We start from the raw sequence: 22,487 nt of genomic DNA, 5'->3' as shown, positions 1-22,487 counted from the left end.
GTTATAACTGTTTAGGATACGGACACATAGCCAAATGTCTGAAGCAAAAACCGATATGCGGCCACTGTGCAGAAGCCGGCCACCTTTACAAAGAATGCCCCAATAAAACTTCGCCACCGAAATGCGCCAATTGCAAAGCCATCAACAAACCTAGTGACCACTCTGTGAGAAATGGATCATGCCTTGTTTACAAGAGAGCAGCTGAAATAATACGCAATAACACCAATTATGGAAAGTAGGGCAGCGTACTTACCATCATTCAGACTTCGAAAAGGCCAAATAAACGCACAGAAATCAACTTCAGTGGCATCTCAGCTCCATTTCCTCATGGAGGAATTAAATTTTGATCTTCTCCTTCCACAAGAGCCCTACTGCATATGTGGCAGGGTCTCTGGTTATCCCCTAATATACAGAAAAATTCAAACTACACAACAGCACTGTCTCTCAGCCATCATTGTTCCCAATCCAGATCTAGTCATCACTAGAATTGATTCCCTATGCTGCCCACATCTGGCTGGGGCAACTGTTGAGGGAAACTTTGGCTGCATCACATTTCTCACGGCGTATTTCCAATTTGGTACCGAGATACAGGCACACATTGCTCGTCTTGATCAAGCCCTTGACCTTGGAAATGCAGATGTTATCATAGCTGCTGACTCAAATGCTCGATCAACCCAATGGCATAATACCACCACTGATGCCAGAGGAGACCTACCAGAGGAATTCATCGCCTCTCGTGGACTTGTAATAGCCAACGTACCTGAACAGCCAACTACGTACAGCTCGGGAAATAGGGAGTCTAATCTGGATATCACACTATTAACCCCCTCTCTTGTCAGCAAAACTAAGGCACTGACAAGTACACGATACTGCCACCACCAGTGATCATCGACTAATAACATATAGCATTGAAAACAGTGCCTCTACTTGTTTGAGGTATGTTCACGATACCATCCGATTCTCCACTAGAACTGCCAAATGGGATATCTTTGAGAACGTTATCCGAGATGCTCTTCACCACCATTCAGCTGAGCGCTTTCGAACCATGAATAGCTACCAGAAAACAAATTTCCTGTAAGACTTACTCCATAAAGCATCACGTGCCTCGATGAAAAAACCTACCCGACATCCAAAATCAGTTCCCTGGTGGTCAGAAGAATTAACAGATCTCCGCTCCTCTCTCCAGCGTGCAAGGAAAGAGTTACAAAGAAAACAAAGAACACACTCACCGCAAACGGTAGCACAGTACAAGGAAAGATACAATGCAATCCGGAGAGAATACACGAACAAAATTTATCATGCCAAACAAAGGCTTGTCAACCCATGGCTTGTAGCCGTGAAGGGAGTTGTATACAGCAATGTGCTTTCTGTATATAATAAAGAGTTCTTTTAAAGTTCCTGGCGTGCCCTGGTGGAGACGGAAGGCAATAAAAACCCTTGGGGTTTGGTTCACAAGCTCATAAGGAACAAAGTAGAGTCCACAGATATCATAAATTCTATCCGTTCTGAGGGCTCCTCGGGGACGCTTTCCTGGGAAGAGACAATGAACAAGATTCTAGCCGGAATAATCTACCAAGACAATCCTGATCATGGCACTGAAGTACACAGAAACGCCATCATTGAGAATCAGGGCTACTTGCCCTCGGCCACAGAAGAACCCTTCACAGAAGAGGTTGCATTTGCCATAAATAAAATCAAAAATGGAAAAGTTCCCGGACTGGACCTCATCGAGGGGGGGAGGAGTCAATCAAGCACCTTTGGTCTGTTGCATCCGATGTTCTTGTACAACTGTTCAACACGTGTCTTAATGAAAGCTCCTTTCCTACACGTTGGAAACACGCCAACCTCAGGCTTTTACCCAAGGATCCAAATCGTCCCACTGGTGCAGCCAAAGCATACCGTCCAATTGCTCTATTGCCAATATTAGAAAAAGTATTTGAGAGGTTACTTCTCATCCGTCTTCAGTCTGTCTATGAAACCAAAGGACTCGCCTCTACACTCCAGTTTGGCTTCAAGCAGGGGTGCTCAACTATTGATGCCCTACTGAAAACTACTCAGTTAGCAGATAATTCTGATGCCCGTTACGTACTGGCGATTTCTATAGATTTTAAGGGAGCTTTTGACACCGTCTGGTAGCCAGGGATCTTGCGGCGAGCCAGAATATCTGGCTGCTCCCTCAACATCTTCAAATGTCTTACAGATTACTTCTATAACAGAAAAGTTACCATGAAAACAAAATTTCATATTATCACCCGCCAACTCACCAGAGGCTGCCCGCAGGGCTTTGTTCCTGGGCCAGCTGTTTGGAATATGATTCTGGATGAATGGCTCCTACAGGACTTCCCCCACACCATACAGCTCTCATATGCAGATGACCTGGTTATCGTTGTTGAGGGCCCTACTCGTGCAGCTATTGAGACCAGAGTCAACACAGTCTTGAATGCCCTGTCGGTTTGGGCTGAAGAGAATAAGCTGGAAATCTCTATAGATAAAAGCAGAACCCTGCTTCTCAAAGGCCGTTTTGACATCAACAGACCACCAACCATTCGTTATAAAGGACATGCACTCAAGAATCAACGTTCATTCAAATATTTAGGTGTTACCCTAGATCAGGCCCGGGCAAACTATGGCCCGCCGGCCGCATGCGGTCCGCCGCACATTTTTTTGCGGCCCGCGAGCTTTAATTGTATTTTCGAAAAAAATTTACTTATTTTATGCCTTTTGCGACGCCTTTTTGAAAAATAAATTTGTATATGTAATACATTATAGAATTTGTCGACTTGTAAATTGTTTTATCATCTCTGTATTGTTGAAATTGAGATAGAATTTGAAATTGTGCGCGAACCGGAGCGAGCCAATGGGCGCTTTTATAACGGTATAATTTGCGATTATAAAACTAACCGCGCGAAACTACGGTACAGACAACCGGTGATGACGACAACGGCTTTGCTGCGGTGGCGCAGTAATAGGATAGAACTGCTGACCGGCAGCAGTTCCAATCTGTTTTCTCTGACGGTCATCTCGCAGTTAGTTTTTTTGCGTTATCTTCGGTTATCATCTTGGTGCCAGTAGCGATAAAAATAATAGTTACGCCCTTTTAAAAATGAATAAAAAACGAAAAATTCAACAAGAGCATCGTGTTTTCAATGAAGAGTGGAACACAAAATATTTTTTTGCTAACGTAAATAACGAGACTATTTGTCTCATCTGCCGGGAGAGTGTCTCAGTGCTGAAAGAGTACAATATTAAGACATTTCACTACTAAACATTCCGGAAATGGTGCCAATTTAACTCCGGAAGCGAGAAAGGAAACTGATGGATTAATTCAAAATTTATCTAGACAACAAAATGTGTTTACGCGGCTAACTAAGGAACAAGAAGCTACTGTATAGGCAAGTTTTGTTATTTCTCATATAATTGCAAAAAGCAACGAGCCTTTTTCTGATGGAGACTATATTAAAGAATGTATGACTGAAGCTTGTGGAATTATATGTCCTGACATTAAACACAAATTTGAAATATAAGTTTATATCGGCGAACCGAATGTATCGATACAAATTTGAATGAGCAATTATTATCAGTATTAGAATCCATAACATGGTACTCGATAGCTCTCGACCAAAAGAATACTGCACAGTTATTAATTTTCATACGTGGATGTACCTCTAATTTTGAAATTAATGAAAAGCTTCTTTCAATGGAATCTCTTAAAGATCAAACAACGGGAGTTGATATATTTGGAAAACGCTTAACAAGATATAATTTACAATGGAACAAAATGGTAAGCGTAACTACTGATGGAGCACCAAGTTTGATAGGTAAAAATGTTGGAGCGTTAAAGAAAATTCGGGATAAAATTTGTGAAAATTATCCTGATTATAATTTAATTACAGTTCATTGTATTATACATCGACAAGTATTATGTAAAAATGTGTTAAAAGTTGAACATGTTACATCTTGTATTATTGAACTAGTAAATTCAATACGATCGAGGGGGCCTGAAACACAGACAATTCGTTAATTTTCTTCAAGATATTGAATCCGAGTACACAGATATTCCTTATCATAGCCAAATTCGATGGCTTAGCTTAAGAAAAGTTCTTCGGCGAGTATGGGATCTTAAAGATGACATCGTTCTATTTTTAAAACTGAAAAATATTATGGACTTTAACGAATTAACTGATAATAACTGGATTTGTGATTTTGCGTTTACCCTGGACATCGTGACACACTTAAATACTTTCAACACCGTATTACAAGGGAAAAATTTATACGTCCATGATATGGTAAAAAGTTTGAATGGATTTCAATTAAAACTCCAGTTGTTCCTTCGACATTTATTGATTAACAAGGTAGACGACTTTTCAACCTTGAAGTTGCTGAAGATTCCAGAAAATAAATTTGCAAAATATTGCGAAATTATCAACGCTTTGAATGACGACTTTTCACGAAGATTTGGAGACTTCCAAAAAATTGAGACAAGTTTGGCAATAGTGCGCGAACAATTTTTAATAGAAATTGATAGTTCAGAGAGTGAACTACAACTTCATATTACAGATCTGCAGTGTGATACCGATTTAAGGGAATTGCACCGTCGTGAGGAAATCTGTAAATTTTACAATACTCTTAATTCTGACAAATTCGACGAACTTAAAAGATTTTGCCCGAAAAATGTTAATTATTTTTGGATCAACCTACATATGTGAACAAACATTTTCCATCATTAATCTAAATAAAAATTCTTTACGATCAAGCACATTTACAAGCAGTTTTAAGAATCTCAACTACAAAATTAACACCCGAAATTAAAAAAAATGTTAAAAGATGTAAAACAGTTCCATTCATCTCATTAAATTCTTGGTTGTTAGAGAATAATTTATTTTATGTTATATTTCTTCTTCATGATAACAAATAATATATATCTAAAAATAGTATTTTACGTGCGGCCCGCCTTCTTTTTGAATTCCTAATGTGGCCCTTCAGCCAAAAAGGTTGCCCAGGCCTGCCCTAGATGATCGCAGAACTTTCATGCCACATCTAAAGTCCATGGAAGAGAAGGCCAAAAATTATATCAATATGCTTGCTCGCTTCACCGGCAAAGACTGGGGTCTTAAGGGACCTACACTCCACCTTCTTTATTCATCTGTCTTTGTATCGTTCGTAACATACGGCGCTGCCGTATGGTTCCATAGTTTGTCCATCATCAGCACTAGGAACGTTATTCTGCAGTCACAACGGTTGATGTTATTAAAAATGACTCGGATTTGTAGAACGACCCCAACAGCAGCACTACAAGTATTAACAGGTTGTATCCCCCTTGACCTCCAAGCGGCCTTTACAGCGCTTTCACATGCCATCAGAAAGAACAAAGAAACTGGATTCCTGGGGATAAAAACTATTGTCGATGCAGATCCGAAACAAGAACTCCGGCGTACTTGGCAGGAACTTGTTTCCCTCTGGCAAATACGTTGGGATGATTCCACCAAAGGCAGTACTATCAAGCTATGTCTCCTACCTCAACAAACAAAGACTTGGCTGGTTCTTCCCTAATTTACACACTATCTTTTTTCTGACAGGACATGGCTCATTCAAAAAGCGACTTCAGGACTTTGGGCTTGTAAACGATGCCCATTGTGTTTGTGGAGAACTGGAGGACTGGCACCACGTAATGCACTCGTGTAACATCTACCTGGACCTACGTAATCAACTGTTAACTGGATATAAATTTACTCACACTCAGCCCGGAAAGCAACCTGTTAAAATCAAAAGAAGCGTCTTTAGCTTTTAGCTGGTATGCCTCAGCAGTCTTCAAAAGGCGTTGGTATCATCTCTCCACGTCTGATCCCACAACATAGACATCCACACCAGACGTTCCTGAAACCGATACGATCTCTCCTCGTACCTGCTCTTCCCTCATCACCGGCCACTTTCAGAACTGAATGAACACCTAACTGGACATCTTCCACGTTGGAATGACGGCACTGAACTGATATAAATCAAACTCAGGCACTTCCCGTTGCACCTTCCCAACTTTCCAGACCTCCCTCGTTCTGAAAGCTGTCTTCCTTTCCCTGGTCTTCGGTGGGCTCCCAAACTAGGGATGATTCCTATTTCTCCCTTCCCACCTCTCTTTTTCGCTGGAGGATGCCTTCTTCTCATCCTCCTCCTCTTGCCTACTTTGACTCCACCATTTCTACTATCTTCCCCACTCTCTTCCTTTTTTTTTTTTTTTTTTTTTTGTCTCCGTCCAGAAAGCTCAGACGACCCTAGCGGAGATCGGCCAGAGTATGAAGGCAGCCTGGCTCACCTCCCAGTGATGGTGGCGGGCAACGTAGGGTTCCACTAGGGTCCCTGCGGCCAAGTAGCCAGAGACACAACAACAGAACATAACACAATTCTGTTATAAACCAGACACCACACTTTTTTCTGGCTTATGCAGTAGTTCTGCATTCCATCACAGAGTATATACGGCGCAGATGTGGGAAACCACAGGTGGCGCCTAACCTTAAATACTATGCCAGTATGCCACATCATAGTGTGCATAGTGTGCATAGTGTGCATAGTGTTAGGGTCAGGCGCCACCTGTGATTTCTCACATCTGCGCCATATGTACACTGTGAAGAATACAGAACTACTGTAAATGCCAGAAAAGTGTTGTCTGTTGTATATGACATATTGCGTTAGGTTCTGTTGGGTGTCCTGGCATTTGGCCGCAGGGCCCCTGGTGGGACCTCACGTTGCCCGCACACACCGCTAGGAGGTAGCCAGGCTGCCCATTATTCTCTGGCTGGTCTCCGCCAGGGTCGCCTGAGCGTCCTGGACGAAGACCAAGTTAAAAAAAAAAAAAAAAAAAAAAAAAGAGAAAGAGAAGAGAAGAGAAGGCCTGGGGAACAAGAGGAAGGGGGGTCTGAATGTGAGGAACAAGCTAAAGTGGACAGATAGAGAAGGCAGTCCACCCGAGTAAGGAGAAATAGGGGATGGGTAGAGGGATCAAAAGTCACAGGGGCAGGCGCCACTGTGCGAGTGCCAAAGGCCAAGCACTCTCTGGGAGTCAGCTTTTCAAGGAGTGCCAACCATGATGATGCCAGCATAGTATTTTAATCTTCAGTCTTACTCTTTTATCAGTTGGGAAAATGCTATCCGACCCCAGTTTGTGTTTGCACTTGAAGGTCGTTGCTCTGAGCAGCTCTAAGTTCAGCAAACTTTGCCCGTCTGATGGTAAAGACAGCTTGTGCGTAACTCGTTAAGGCTTTGTATGTTGTTTCATTCTGAAGCAGGTATGTTTCATGGTTACGAGGGTTCTCCTGGATTTCAGTAAAAAATTTGAGCCTACAATCATCGTAAGCAGGGCACTCATACATGACATGCCCCCATGACTCCTCTTCGCCACAGTGGCAGAATGGGTTGCTTTCAATTCCCATTGCTGTCAATTTTTGTTGAAAGGGCCCATGTCCTGTGATCAGGAATGTAACTTGCAGACCAGGTGAAAACCAGGAAGGAGACTTTGGGAAAGTCATGTCAATGGATGGGAGAAATCTTCTGGTAATTTCTCCTTTGGGCGTGGTTTCCCATGAATGCTGCCAAATTCCTTGAAGGTGTGTGAAGATACGTTTTCTTTCTTGTTTCAGGTCATTGGTAAGCTGCAGTTGAAGATTTAACAACTGTGTCGGAATTCCCTTCTTTAATCGATGGTAAAGTCCCCTTTTAATCACCTCAAGATAGAGTGGCAAGCATCCAGTAATAACCTGTAGGGCAGGGGTGCCACATCATCGTACACTTTCCGTAACATCTCCAACGTTTCTGCATTTTTTTTTAAACCAAGTTTCACTAAAATTTTAATAGCAATTCTTTGCGCTAAATTAGGATCACTCAGATTTCCGCCGAAGAGTTAAAACACTGATTCACTTAAAGAGGCACAGTTCAATCAGAAATTAACCGATTGCAAACAAAAACTACAAGCTACAGCACGATATGAATGTTTTTGACATGTGCAGTAGTAGAGCATTGGTAAGCAACGATTCTCGTTTCATTTTAGCCACACTTTGTATTTATTGTATATGAAATAAATTTTTTTTTTAGCAAAACCTTATTTCCCAGTACTCATCTCAAACGTTAACAGACAGTACTTAGCTATACAACAGCCTTTGTATATGACATTGCATAAAAGGGCTTTTTATAATTATTCTTGGAAATATTTAAATACTTGTAACATTAAGGTTGCAATGGAATTTGTAGTAAATTTTGAGTTCTCGGTAAATACACAAATATAACTGATTGAGCAGTAATATGACCCGATATATGCAAGTGATAAACTAATACCAAATTAATTAACGAAATTACGAACAACTAAGACTTCCTGTATATTTTTACACATATGATTATTTGATAATTCCTCTCAAAGAGTAATGGAAATAACATCTCATCTTTGAGCAAGATCAGTGGAGATTGCAAGACAGAATGTCAATCCATTGGCCCTGTGGAATTCCACCTTTTTGCCCAGGAGGGTGCTCTGCAGGATGGCACAGATGGTGCACATAAAATCTGCATCACTATTACTGCTGATAGACAGAAGAGAAGGAAGAGAAATATATGAAACATGATCCTTATTTTCATTGAATCAGCTCTTGGTAAATTAACGAGCATGAGTGGTTTTCAGTACCAGAACTGCGAATGCCTTTTATAAAGTCGTATTTGGTAGGTATAGTTGAGATTCAAAATGAATTCCTGCAAATGAAGATGATAAAAACGGCTGGATAAACCAGGACATCTGTTCATACTAATACACAATGATTTAGAACTCTTACCGCCCAAGCTTTAGGGGTAAAACATAAGAGAGTACAACTAGAATGAAAATAAAATAATAAAAAATAAATGAAAAATAAAGTTAACTAAATTAAATATAGTTAAAAAAGTAAAAAAAAATAATAAATAGAAATTAATTACAATTAAATTTAATTAAAATTTATTTTAATAATAAAATAGTTATAGCTCAATTTAAAATAAATAAATAAATAAGTAAACTTAAATTATTTAAAAAATAAAATTAAATAAATTAAAAATTAAGTTTAAAAATAACTTAAGAACTAGCCTCAAGCAAATTAAAAATAAAATAAATATAAATGTAATAAATAAAATCAACTGTTACTATCAGGCTAAAATTTATCTTTTTCAAGTCGGATATTAACAATATGTTTCACGTTGGTTTCCTAGAAAGTGGAAATCATTTTATAATTTTCACTTTCTGAGAATTCTTCAGTGATCTCATTTCATTTGCCACTTTCTGTTAGAGACATACATCATGTAATTGCCGAAATCCACTCATTTCATTCTCCACTAACCCGTACTCTTGCATCTCTTGCATCTTCTTTACATTTCCATTTTTGTTTGATAAATTTGTAGTTCGGGATTTTTCTGCTCTGGTCATTTAATTCGCTGCTTTCATTCAGTTAAACAGCCCACCTTCTGGAAAGGTTTGGTAAAGGGGAATCTCAAAAAAAAAAAGTAAGTGATTCTTTAATTTCTTGGAAGTTTTTTTGATGTTTTATTTATTTATTGTTTTTTTTTTCTTCAGACACAAAACGGCCTTCCCACCAGCCCTGCTAATTTCGGCACCGCAACTGCGTCTATTACCAGCGGATTAGCATTCTAAAGATTTGGATCGCCACTGTCAGTGTGATCGCATGTCATAGAGAGTCATCCCACCCTTGAAGAAGGAAGTTGAGACCCAAGTACAACAGTAAATATATGATGGAAGCGAACGTGAGAAGGCAGGAGACGAATTTTCTTTCCTGCCGTGTTCCATTCTCTCGTAGCCACCCTCCCATAGTGACGGAAGTGGAGGTTCTGGTCTAATTAATAAATAAGCCAGCAGGGGTGGAATTCCAGAGGTCCAAATGGTAGGCCTCTTGCTGTGAAATACAACCACTGACAACTGGACAAGATGGGAGGCGAGTTCTACGCTACGCACAAAGCTGAAATAAGCAAACAAATCAACTGTGAATCCATTGCTTTGCTTGAGACATAATGCGCAGCAGGCCCCCATGATTGGTGGACACAGACCTCCATGTCTTGATAGCATCTTGGAGGGGGGAAATAAGAATGATGTGTATTAAAGGAGAAATTACTGCGGTGTAAAGGAAACTGTGAAGCTAAGCCAGGAGTGTATTATGTTTGATAATTTATAAGGAGGCTGTTTCCCCGCGTGACGAATAAGTTAAAGATAAATGTGGCTGAAAGAAAGAAAGAGAAAATACAACCTCGATGCGCACACAAAGGAAGAAGGGGAAAATGTGTTGGCATAGATTCTTATCTGTTAACTCTCTTTTCAGTGGTCAGCCTTATTTCAATAAATTGATAAGAGTCGGGTCAAATTTCGAAATTGGATTGTCACACAATACTATTGTCCAGAGATTAAAAATATGTTGTTGTTGTAAGTCCTTAATCTAACTATTAATTAACAACTTCTTACAATAGTCATGGAAAGGATGATTTCTTGAGATGGAAATGGGAGATTGCTTATTTACTGTGTACGATTATCTCTGAGATAAACACTAAATAAATGAATCTCCTCGCGGTTAGAGTAAATTAAGCCTTTTCTTCAGTTTTAATCGTGATCCACCCTTACTATCTTCCATAATTTTTAATAATAACGCTTTTTTTCTAATAAAATTCCTTTTCTATTATAGTTTTTCACATTTTAATCCACTTTTTTTTTCACAAACCGACGTCGTGTTTGACTCTCTAGTTATTTGCTTTTTATGCATTTTTAATTTTTTTTTTCTTTTGTTTCCATCCAGATATTTCTGTATTCTATCGCTAAGCCATTGCTATTACGCAAAACAAATGGTAAAATAAATTTATTCAGCAAAGTTTTGTGACTGCATTGTCTCAAGTTTTCAGTCAGCTTGCGAAGTCTGGTAGCTAAAGACAAGTTTTATACGAGAAATATAAAACACCCCTTAAACAGATAAGGATCCACATGCTGTAGAAACTGAGCATCAAAGTTTTAAAAAAAGCTGTTTCTAACTACCTTGTCACCACCCTTAATGACCGCCAAATGGGGAGGACTGAAGAGTGAAAATCTCCACAAATTTCCGACTCTGTCACAAACGTAAGGGAAAGTTATCTTTAGCTATCGCAAAGCTAATTAAAACGATCTATGGTCCCGTACTACAGCTTGTGACCCTACAGGTCACACACCCTGGAGTTAAATGTAATTCCATGGGTGGAGACATGACTAGAACGGTTATCTTGCGGAAAGCTGGGCAAAACAGCAACCTCTGCAGCACTTTCTGATTCGTTCGTTTTATTTTTTTAGGGGGGGGGGAGCCCGGCTTTCGACCTTGGGGGAAAGGGAGACTCTCTTTAACCCTCTTCCTTCACTGGTCTTCGTTGATTGTCATTAGTTAAAAGATTTACATAATTTCAATGTTATTCTTTAAATTGCATACGATTAACTGTGTTTAAACATTTAATAATTTATTTTTCAAAGTAATCGCCACCTGTTCGAATGCATTTATTACATCGTTCCAAAAGTTCCTGAAAAGATTGCGAAAGCGTCCAAAGAGATGACATTCAATTCATCGGTTATGTTTTTTCTTATAACTCCTCAACATCCCGAAATCTCTTTCCTTTGAGGGCAGTTTCACCTTGGGAAAGAGGAAGAAGGCCGCTGGTGCTAGATCGGGAGCATAGGATGAATGGTTGATCTTTAAAACGCCATGTTTCGTCAGAAATGTCTTAACAAGTTCGGAATGGGCGGGGTCGTTGTCGTGTAACAAGAACCAGCTGCCTTTCTCTCGAAATTGCGTCCTAACCCGGGAAATGCACTTCAATAATCTGTGAAGAACCTCTATGTAGAAAGCAATATTAACTCGCTCCCCTTCAGGTACAAATTCTTTGTGAATCACACACACTCTTTCGAAAAACACGATCAGCTTAGTCTTGATCCTGGACTCCTGTAAGCAAAACATTTTGGGTCTTGGTGATGATTTAGTCCACTGCAGGCTCTAACGCTTCGTCTCTGTGTTGTACTGAAGCACCAAACTCTCATCTCCAGTGAAAATACAGTCGAGGAAATTAGGATTGTCTTGACAAGCTGGATGAAGTCTTCGCATGAAGACACTCTTCGTTGCTTCTGCTCATCCGTGCGGCTGTGCGGCACAAATTTTGCACAGATCTTTCTTTTCCCTAAATTTTTATGCAGACTATGAGGAATCGTCTCCTTATTCATATCCAAATCATCATCCGTCGTTCTGAGAGTCAAACAACAATCTATTGCCACAATTTCTCCAATATTTTCAACTCTCCTCATTTCTGTTCTGAACATGCTAAGAGGAGAAAACTTGTTTCTTGTCCAAATGGTAGTCGAGCATTCTGATATCTTGCTAAAGCTATTGGAAGCAAATTTTGCCCATCTCTATTTCCACCACTGTCAAAATCGAATAGTTCTATTGCCACCTCAGCTAAAGATAAAGCTGGCCTGCTATCATCCTACTTTTCTTCTAACTCAAATATTGATGAACTTGATAAATCACCTGCTAGCATTTTCAGTACACTCCATTCAATGCGTCAAAAGGATGTCAGACGAAATTTGAATAGCCTTGATGCCAAGAAAGCACTAGTTCCTGATGGTATTTCTCCACATGGTCTCAAAACCTGTGCTCCTGAGCTTACCCCTGTTCTATGGCGCCTTTTTTTACACTTTCTTATTCCACCGGTGTTTTCCCTGCCACTTGGAAATTTGCTCGTATCCAGCGACTTCCTAAATGGGGTGACAAATCCTATCCATCCAATTATCGTCCCATTGCACTTAATTCTATTCTTTCTAAAGTAATGGAGAAATCTATTAACCGCCAACTCCGAAACTGTCTAGAAATGTTCCATCCGATCAGTGATCGCGGGTATGGATTTCGCCAGTGTCGATCCACTGGTGATATACTGACTTATATTACACGCCTATGGATAAATCCAACGGAAAAGTTTGTTCAATGGAAAAGTTTGGTGAAACCTAAGCAGTTGTTCTTGACATTTCAACTTTTGATCGTGTTTGGCATAAACTTCTCCTAAAGAGTGGCTCCTCCGTAGCCAGGTGGGCAGGAGCAGCAGTGCGTAGCACACGCTTCTTGATTAGACTGGGGTTCGAGCCCGTGACCACCAAATACGGAGGTTGCGGAAAGGTCAGGGAATGACTACCGCATATCCCAGGAGCAATATGGCCTTAGTTGCTAATGCTCCTAAAAACCAAATAACATAACATAACAACTTCTCCTAAAGAAGCGTCCATCTTATGGTTTGCCAACTGGGTTTGTAAGTTGGTATCCGGTTTTCTCTCTGACTGCTCCCTGTGGATGATGGTAGACGACACGTTGTCTTCTAACTTCTCCACTAATGTAAGGGTTCCTCAAGGTTCAGTTCTTATCCCACTCTTTTCCTCTTGTATATTAATAGCCTTCTTCCAGTGATCGGAAATCCTATCCATAATTTTGCTGATGATGGTACATCGCATTCCACCTTCCAGTGTGAGAAAACTTTTCCGGCACAAACGGATTCAACTTCTCGAATATCCACTACTCGAATATCTTTCAACTATTAATACCATTCAAACACACTGGTACGTCTAAACTTTTCATCACCATAAACCGTTTTTAATATTTCATATGTTTCTGCTGAGATTTTCCCAGTGAAAAAAAAAAAAAAAAAAAAAAAGATTATTCGTTCGTTGCTCCATTGCAAATTCGTGACACCGAACGTTAATGCTACTAACGAAACTGGTTATTACTAGCAACCTCTGTACCACCTTCTGCTGCTTGAAGAAGTTTGAGCTACAATATACCACTTCAGGATATTTTCAAACTCATCCAACATGACCGCAATAGCACCAGTCCGGGGAATTTTATTCGCCACACCTCATATATATATATATACATGTAACAGAGTCCTGAATAAAAAAATATAAAATAAAATAAATTATATGCAGAAAATGTCGATTATTAATAATTGTGCTAGTACGATTCAATACACATATTTCTTAATTGTCCGTTGCTATTTGCTTCTAATTATTATCTACCAGTTGTACCTAGGCCTAAAGATTAACGAGTAGATCTACATTTATCCCACATAACAGTCTGGATTCATCGTGGCATGGACTCAACGAGGTGTCGAAAGCATATCACACAGATACTAACCATGTTAACTCTCTTCCCATAGTTGTTGCAAATTGAATAATTGTGGATTTCTGTTCCGAAGAACTCGTTCCGCCTCATCCTGCATGGTCTCAATTGATTGAGATCTGTGAATAGGGAGGCCAGCGCAGCAGGCTGAAATCATTCTCGTATTCCTGGAACTAGATCTGTGCAGTTCTAGCCTTCTGACATGGCACATTATCTAGGTGGACGAACCCATTCGCAGACTGAGACGCTGTAGACATGAAAGAGTGCACTGGGTCGGAAACAATTTCCAGGCAACCTTTTTTATTGTCGTACTTTGCAACAAATGGGGATATCTTAGACGAGGAGAGAACCGAGTTCGTGTCAGCAAAACACAAGAAGGCACGACGATTTGTTCGTTCTGAAATACCTCTTCGGTTACCACTGTTGCGGTAACCAATAGTGGTAACCAATCCTGTAGTTGGAAACAGCTCACATCAATGAGTTTTTTCTGACCACCGAATCGAAATTATCTGGATGTTATTTGTTGGACCAATCTCTATACACCCAAGACACAGTTATACGTGAAAATTCCAGCAGGACTGCCTTTTCCGAGGTACTCATGCCGTCGCCTCGATTTGACTACCATGCGAAGTCCAAAGTCACTTAAATATTTCGTCTTGCGCATTCACTCACTGGATTGAATACATATAGCATTGCTGCATATCTGTCCAGCCTCTTGATATCATATGGTATGAATACTTGTGGAAGTTTGCCACATACAAAGTTTTTAGGCGAGCTATTCCGCCTGATGCGGTGGATATCTCTCCTGATTTGGCTGTTATGTAGGAGTGCCAATTAAGTCCACGGGGCCTGCTTTGGCTGCTAGTTCCTATAAGCACGTATCTTATTATATCTGACATCAATTATGCTTTTTGTTCGACCCTGGCTTCCTGCCGTTACGGACATCATGTCCTTTTTGTTATTTATTGGCTATGGTACTCGTACATTCATTAAAGATCTATTTATTTACTCGATAACCTTACTGATGGAGTTCTCCAATTCATGAAAAGAGTAGGTGTACCTAATAATTTGTACACTCAGTGCATGTACGTATAGTATCTTAGATAGGGCGACTCGTGAACCGCAGTTCAACTCCGCCATGATGCAATGCATGTTACAGAACTCTAAAGCGGCCAGAAGTGTTGTGTGTGTGTGTGTGTGTGTGTGTGTGTGTGTGTGTGTGTGTGTGTGTGTGTGTGTGTGTGTGTGTGTGTGTGTGTGTGTGTGTGTGTGTGTGTGTGTGTATCATTGTGTTGTTTAGTTGTTTTCGGCCACTTTCCTACCAGGAAGGCAATCACCTGGAAAGCCTATCCAGTATCCCTTCTATGCCACGAGGAGGCGGGCCACAACTACCATGTACTGTTCTGCATTGGGGACGAAAATCCGGCTGTACCCTCATATACCGGATAATGGAGAAAGGTGGATCCATACATTTATAGTTCAGTTTTTAACCTCGTTTCACGAATACTTTAATTAGACTGAGATCCCGTGGCTGCTGTTGAGGGCCAAGAAGGTGGGGGAGAGAAATAAAAAAAAAATATATATATATATATAATTTCTGTTTATACTATGGGATGGCCACATAGGATCAGAGGAGTTTACAAAACCACAAGAATAGCACACTAATATAACCACTCTGGCATGTTGATAGCACCTAGCCCATGTGTATATTGAAGTAGGATCTAAGTACAAGCATTGGCTAGGGCATATCGGGGATCCTAGCATCCCTTCCCCCTCCAAAAAATTGTCACACCACAATACCTGTAGAAATTTACAACATTGCTATCAAAGATGATGAAGAGTCTATGGCTTATATCTTATTATTGCCCTTCTGAACTGCAATAGCATCTGGGATTTGTACATTCATGTGCCGTGGCTGCAACGAAGCTGTTGTTCTAATATGTAATTTGGGCTAGCATTACTCGTCTGTCAATCGCTCCAGTAGTATTAACCAGTTTAAGATGCCACAGGGCCTCAGTCATTCGCTTTGCTTTGACTCTATTATATTCTACACGTCACATTGACTGCTGTTTAATCACATTGAAAATCGCTGAAATCACATCCCTTGTTCATTCTACTGTCACAAATGTACCACAACCAAATAAGGAAAATATTTGATTTCAGCCTGTATAAACCTTTACAAAAAACATTGTCAAAAAGGGTACGGTTGAATTATTTGTGAAAGTGCTCCTAATGAAATGTCCACGGAGTGTATTTTACTATAAAGTGAGGAAAACATTAATAACTGAACACCAGACTGCTCTCTTGTAGACCTCATTTTTATTAAACCATTTACATGTATTAAAAAAAATTCACTTGAAATATAGACTTCCATAATGGCAGATATTTTTCAACTTTTTTAAAATAAAAGTACTCCCTTTTGTCTTCTCAAAGTTTCAGTTCTTTGTGCTCATAATTTGTGCTTTTATACATATAAACAAGACATTTGTGCTTCAAGACAATTATACATATAAACAAGAAATTGTGCTTCATTGCTAAGTACAATTGTGCTTCATTGCTAAGTACAATTGTGCTTAGCAGTGAAGTCGATTTGCAGTGTGTAGTAGAAATTTCGTGCTTTGCATCTCGCAAAACTATGCAAGAAATGTAGATACCAGTAGAATCTGCATAACAATGCGCACAACAATCAAAAATGGCAACTTTATTCCGTTACTTGTCCATCAAACCAACTGTTTCCAATGGGAACAGTTTTTCTGATGTTCCAATCTTTGAGTAATATATAAAAAATGCAGGCATCAAATGAAGCTATTTCTTTTTCAAATTTTCCCTTTCACTTTTTTTTTTTAATCAGTAATGGTCAGAAAAGTTCTTATCTCTTTTATATCCACCAAAAACTTAACCAAACCTTGTGGGTCGAGGGCAAAACGCGATATATTTATGGGTGTGCATGTGTGTTTTGAAGCTCGTTTTATAGATAGCCGTCCGATTTCGATAAGCAGCGACCATGCCTGCATCTTTTCCAAGCAATGTTACATAAAAAAGAGCGTGTTATGATCCTACCGAAATGGTTATAGTATTTCAAGAGATACAGTCCTGCATCGAAATGGTCAAGATATCCAATAAAACCTTCTACGGCGTTCCCTCCTTTTTCTTGTAGCAAAACTGGGCTCCGGAATCCTCTTGCCTCTTTGGAGGAGCGTTAGGCCTAAGACGCTGACAAGGCCAAAAACCCTCATAGAGATAGTAGGAAATTTATGAGTTGCCGGCGAGGACCAATTATTGAGCGTACTTCAGTAGGAGCTGGGCTGAATTTAAACGACCAATTACGCGAACGTGTCGCACAGGGAACGGCGAAAGGTCGTCCAAACGTGGCGAAACTCCATTCCCGCCCGCTCGGGTTGCAGATAGCGGCCACAATGGTAAACCGGATCTCTAACATATTCGCAGGTTCTGTCTCTTTCTCTCACTCTTTCTGTCTGTAGCAGGACGGGTGGGGTTGCTTTCACACCCCGTCTTACTTTCATATAAACAGGAGGGTAAACCAATATTGTCAATGAAGGCCGCAGAAGATGTATTTTGGCAGTCATCTCCCTAACTCAGTAAGCCAGGGACGTATAGCACGATACAGTACTTCGAATTGCTTGTTTACTCACAATCGAACGAACAATAAAGACCGGCCTTAAAGCAGTATTTACTTAATGTATTAAGATAAAGGGTAGTAATTCTGGAATTGTTCAGAATGTCAGAATGATACAGAATTTTTCAGAATCATACTGTCCCGAAAATTTTTGAGTTGAATTTCATTTCACATTTAGAAGTGAGCTACTAATAATTTTCAGTGCTTTTAGTTATTTATTCGAAATTGAAAAAAGACAAGAGGCTAATATTTTTTAAATAATAATATGCAATACTTCCGATACTATATTATTGTCTGAATTCATATATTTTCCAAAATGTTTTGATGTTATGCAAATATTTAGATACAAGCTTAACGTTTTATGTCCGGTATGATTAACAGTTCTATTATCTCTATCATGAAGCTTTTACAAACATTCTTGAAACAATTATTTTTAACTTAATGCATCTCTAGCTGCATAGCTGTAAAGGGACATATCTTCGGAAATAAATTGATATTAATAATAATAATAACAATAATCTATTACTGCTGGTTACATGTTGCAAACAAGGTGGGGCGAAGTTCTGCTTTTTCTGTACTGGGAAGTAAAATTCAGAGAGCTTTTATGGGCAGTAGTCTTGGCTTTCTAGGGTAGAATCCTTAGGCCGTAGTCCTTTCTAGGGTAGAATCCTTAGGCCGTTGTCCTTTCTAGGGTAGAATCCTTAGGCCGTAGTCATTTCTAGGGTAGAATCTCTAGGCCGTAGTCCTGACTAGTTACAAATTCCAGTGTCTTCTGCCATTGCCCTTTTTTAGTCTTGAATCTCGCTTGCCTGTTGAGTATTTTATTCGGTTATACACCTGCCAAAGATCCTTGGCATCTAGTGTCTTATAGAAATTTTACTGTGATTGGTAGGAAACTGTCACACTCAAATTTGGGCATGGAAGAGTTTTATTTTATTATTATTATTATTATTATTTTTTTTTCATAAATGGAATAATAAACTAACGAAATAGGAAGTTCTGTTAATTATATGCAAAAGAAACAAACAAAAAATGTATATTGTTTGAAGAGGGAACAAGAATATTTACTATGCTCAAACATACACAAATAAAAAACTATGGAAGGACTGCCGTAGTCAAAATATTATGGCTATATTAATGAAATCATTATCTTCATAATCTTTTTGGACAGTAATATTGGATATATATATATAATATATCCAATATTACTGTCCAATACAATACAGTATACACTTGGGGAACAGGACCCACATCGAGATTCGGGTTAATCCTCCAGAGCCAACAACAGAATGTTTCAGTTTAAATTATTTACAATATATTCATAAAGATATTATAGTTTTAACATTATTTACAAAATTATACAGACATACTTTTTGACTTTATTATATTGCCAACATTACTGTGCAGTTTGCCTGGTTGAGGTTAGGTCATCAAAGATCTGTCTCCGTTATTTCCGATTCTTTGCAAATTTGTAGAGTTCGCCGTCGATTGCTTGGACTGCGATGAGCATCTGCCTGGGGAGAAAACGGTCACCCAGGGCTAGTCCAGTGGTTTTGTACCGCGGCACCTTAGAGTGCCGCAACAACATTCCAGGGGTACCACGTAATTTGGGTTTAAGTTACTTAAACTTATTATTATTATTTTTTAAATTTATATATTTATTTCATTATAAAAAGGTGTACAGTATCTTTTTAATTTTGTGGTGATCTATAATTGATGTTTACTTATTACCTCTATATAAAGAATAAAATTATTATATAATGTATATATATAATTTGTATTATGAACTGTAATTTTATAATAATTTTATTGTAATAACTATCGTATAACATATATATTTTTTAATATTATATATATACAGAGAGAGAATCGGATTTTGAGTAGGGGTACCGTAAAATAAAATAAATGACTTAGGGGGTGCCGTTATTAAAAAAAAAAGGTTGAAAACCACTGGGCTAGTCTATTAGGGTGGGCAGTAAGCGTGGGAGCTGACCCTCAGTTCGGGTTGAGGAATTTTCCAGCCGCACAGTTCGCAGATGTTTGGTTCCGAGATTATTCCGGTAGACATTTTTGCAGTTAGAACGAGGAGTCTTTCCATTACAAGATTTGGCAGTCGGGCAAAGTTTAGTGCGGTTGCCATCGCAGTTGTTCTTTTCTGGGGTGGACGACGATGTTTATATGTAATCCAACGAAGGAGCCAATATTCGGAGGAGTACACTGGCTTCATGTTGGTGGGGGCTGCAGATGCCCAGATTTCTGAGGCATATAACACGACGGAGTATACAGAAATGTATACGTACCGACGAGTCACATCCAGATCCTTACCGTGGAGCAGTTGTTGTTTAGTAGTCCAGCGCATTTGGCAGCATTTCGTTATGAGCTCGTCAATGTGGGGATTCAAGGTCAGTTTGTAATCGAAGAGAACTCCCAAATCCGTATGCGTATTGACCACTGGAAGGTGAATACTGTCTAGAGAAGCTTGAAGTTCAGTGGGTTGGTGCCTAAGAGAAAAGACAATTTAGGCCGATTTTGCAGGGTTAATCAGTTTGTTGTTTTTTGGTTTTTAGGAGCATTAGCAACTAAGGCCATATTGCTCCGGGGATATGCGGTGGTCATTCCCTGACCTTTCCGCATCCTCCGTATTTGGTGGTGACGGGCTCGAACCCGGGTCTAATCAAGAAGCGTGTGCTACGCACTGCTGCTCCTTCCCACCTGGCTACGGAGGCGCGGGTTAATCAGTAGTCCAAATTGGTTGTGCTGAGGAAACCTGGACGCACATTCTGTATCGCTGCAGCCTGTACCACGACAACAGATCTACACTACAAGCTGCTGTCAGAAACTTCTCTGAAGGAAATGAAGTGGCACTGACTGAAAATTCTCAATCGTTCTCAGCTCTACAATAGTTCTGCTCTGCTGTTTTCTCCAAAAGAAAGCAACTCTTCTCAAGTCTATCAACATATGAACAATAAGGAACGAACCCAACACCTACAATGTCTATCGATATCTCTTAAAACTGATATCACCTGCCATCTACTTTTTCTTTTTTTTTTCCTAACTAGTACCCCAGTTTGGGCAGCTGTGGATACAGGATTAGCTAGCACCCACTGGTATAGCACTATTTCCAGTGGGTGCAGTTTTCGTTCTTCCTAGGACAGAAAAAGACTGCTGTCTTGTGGTTCCTGTGCCACAATTTATACTTCTGATTAGTTACGTGATGTGAGTGATTTGCTGTGCGGACATGTTACATGTTCATTTCACTTATGACATTGTAATTAACATGATTCTATGTATATCATTATATATAATATGTGTGTATGTACATAGCGGATTTTCCAGTTTCTGGCTAGGGGCCGCTTGTTGTTTTTGTTAATAAAGTTTACCGTTTTGGTCGCACAAGTAGTCCGAATTGATGGAGATAGGATCCTAAGTTGCGTAACTTTCGATTGATCTTTACATTGACGTTTGAGACATGTTCGCCGGAGTTAATCTGGGTATATAGCTTAATATCATCAGCACAGCAGATTATGTCTTCTCTCTGTTGCACAAACGGAATAATGACTGCAGTAAATAATGCTCCGGAGAGGACTCCACCCTGGGGACCTCCCCCAATGATCTTTCTTGAGATTATATCTTGATCCGCTGTAAGAAGAATGATTCTGTCAGAAAGCAAGGTTGTGATAAACCACAACATATAACCTTTTATGTGGAAGTAATTTTCTAGGAAGTTAACAAGCGAGGGAACGCTGATTGAGTCGAAAGCAGCTTCCAGGTCGACGTACGTGACGGCAAGCTCCGCTTTAGCTTATGTTGCTCTGAGAATGGTGCTGGCTATAGATGTTAATTTGGTGACTGTGGATCGTCCGGAAATGGGATAGTGAATTTGCGAGGGTTTGTGAGGCATGATTTGATTGGTGATGGTTGAAAGTAATGTTTTCTCCATCAGTTTCAAGAGGCTGGAAGAGGAGAGATTGGTCTTAACTGTTTAATGAGGGATGCAGATTGGCATTTAGGATGTGGTCTCACAGCATATCTGTTCCAGAGAGGTGGAAAATGGTGTTGTGTTAAGACACGGTTAAAAATTGATAGTAGTGGATCGATGACAAACCTGCTGAAGCATTTGATCATGAATTGCAGCACAAGGTCGGGGCCTGCAGTTGCGGTGGGCGGCAATCCATTTATAGCAATTATAAGCTTCTTAAAAATATCTCAAAGATACTACACTAAAGGCAATATAAGAACGTAAAAAAGTATCAAATTAAAAATATAACGGAGGTATTTACCTCTTCGGAATGAAATGAGTGAGCAGAAAGTGCAGGTTTTTTACTCAAGAAAAGACACTGCAGATGATCAGAACATTATTTCAGTTTCCAGTGATAAGATAAGTCTCTCCTGGGAAAGACTGAAAAGACAAAAATACTCAAAGAGTTTATATTATAAATTATATCTTTTTTTTTTTTTTTTTTTTTTTTTTTGCCCGACATATAAGATTTAAAGTGATAATTTGCGATGATTTAATTCATCACAACTCATCACTTTAATTACCACTGGTAATACATTTTTTTGAAAGTCTATTGTATTCAAAGAATGCGTATTATAAATGCAATGTAATTTTACAATATTCATTCAGTGTAGTGGTTTTATTTTGCCTCCGTAGTTACAGTAAAATGACTACATTGCAT

Source organism: Mastigoproctus giganteus, chromosome 10 (genome assembly GCF_048544385.1).
Source record: "Mastigoproctus giganteus isolate SK-2022 chromosome 10, ASM4854438v1, whole genome shotgun sequence".
NCBI lineage: Eukaryota > Metazoa > Arthropoda > Arachnida > Uropygi > Thelyphonidae > Mastigoproctus > Mastigoproctus giganteus.
The sequence above is the reverse complement of the archived record's forward strand: the minus strand, read 5'-3'. Positions refer to the sequence as shown.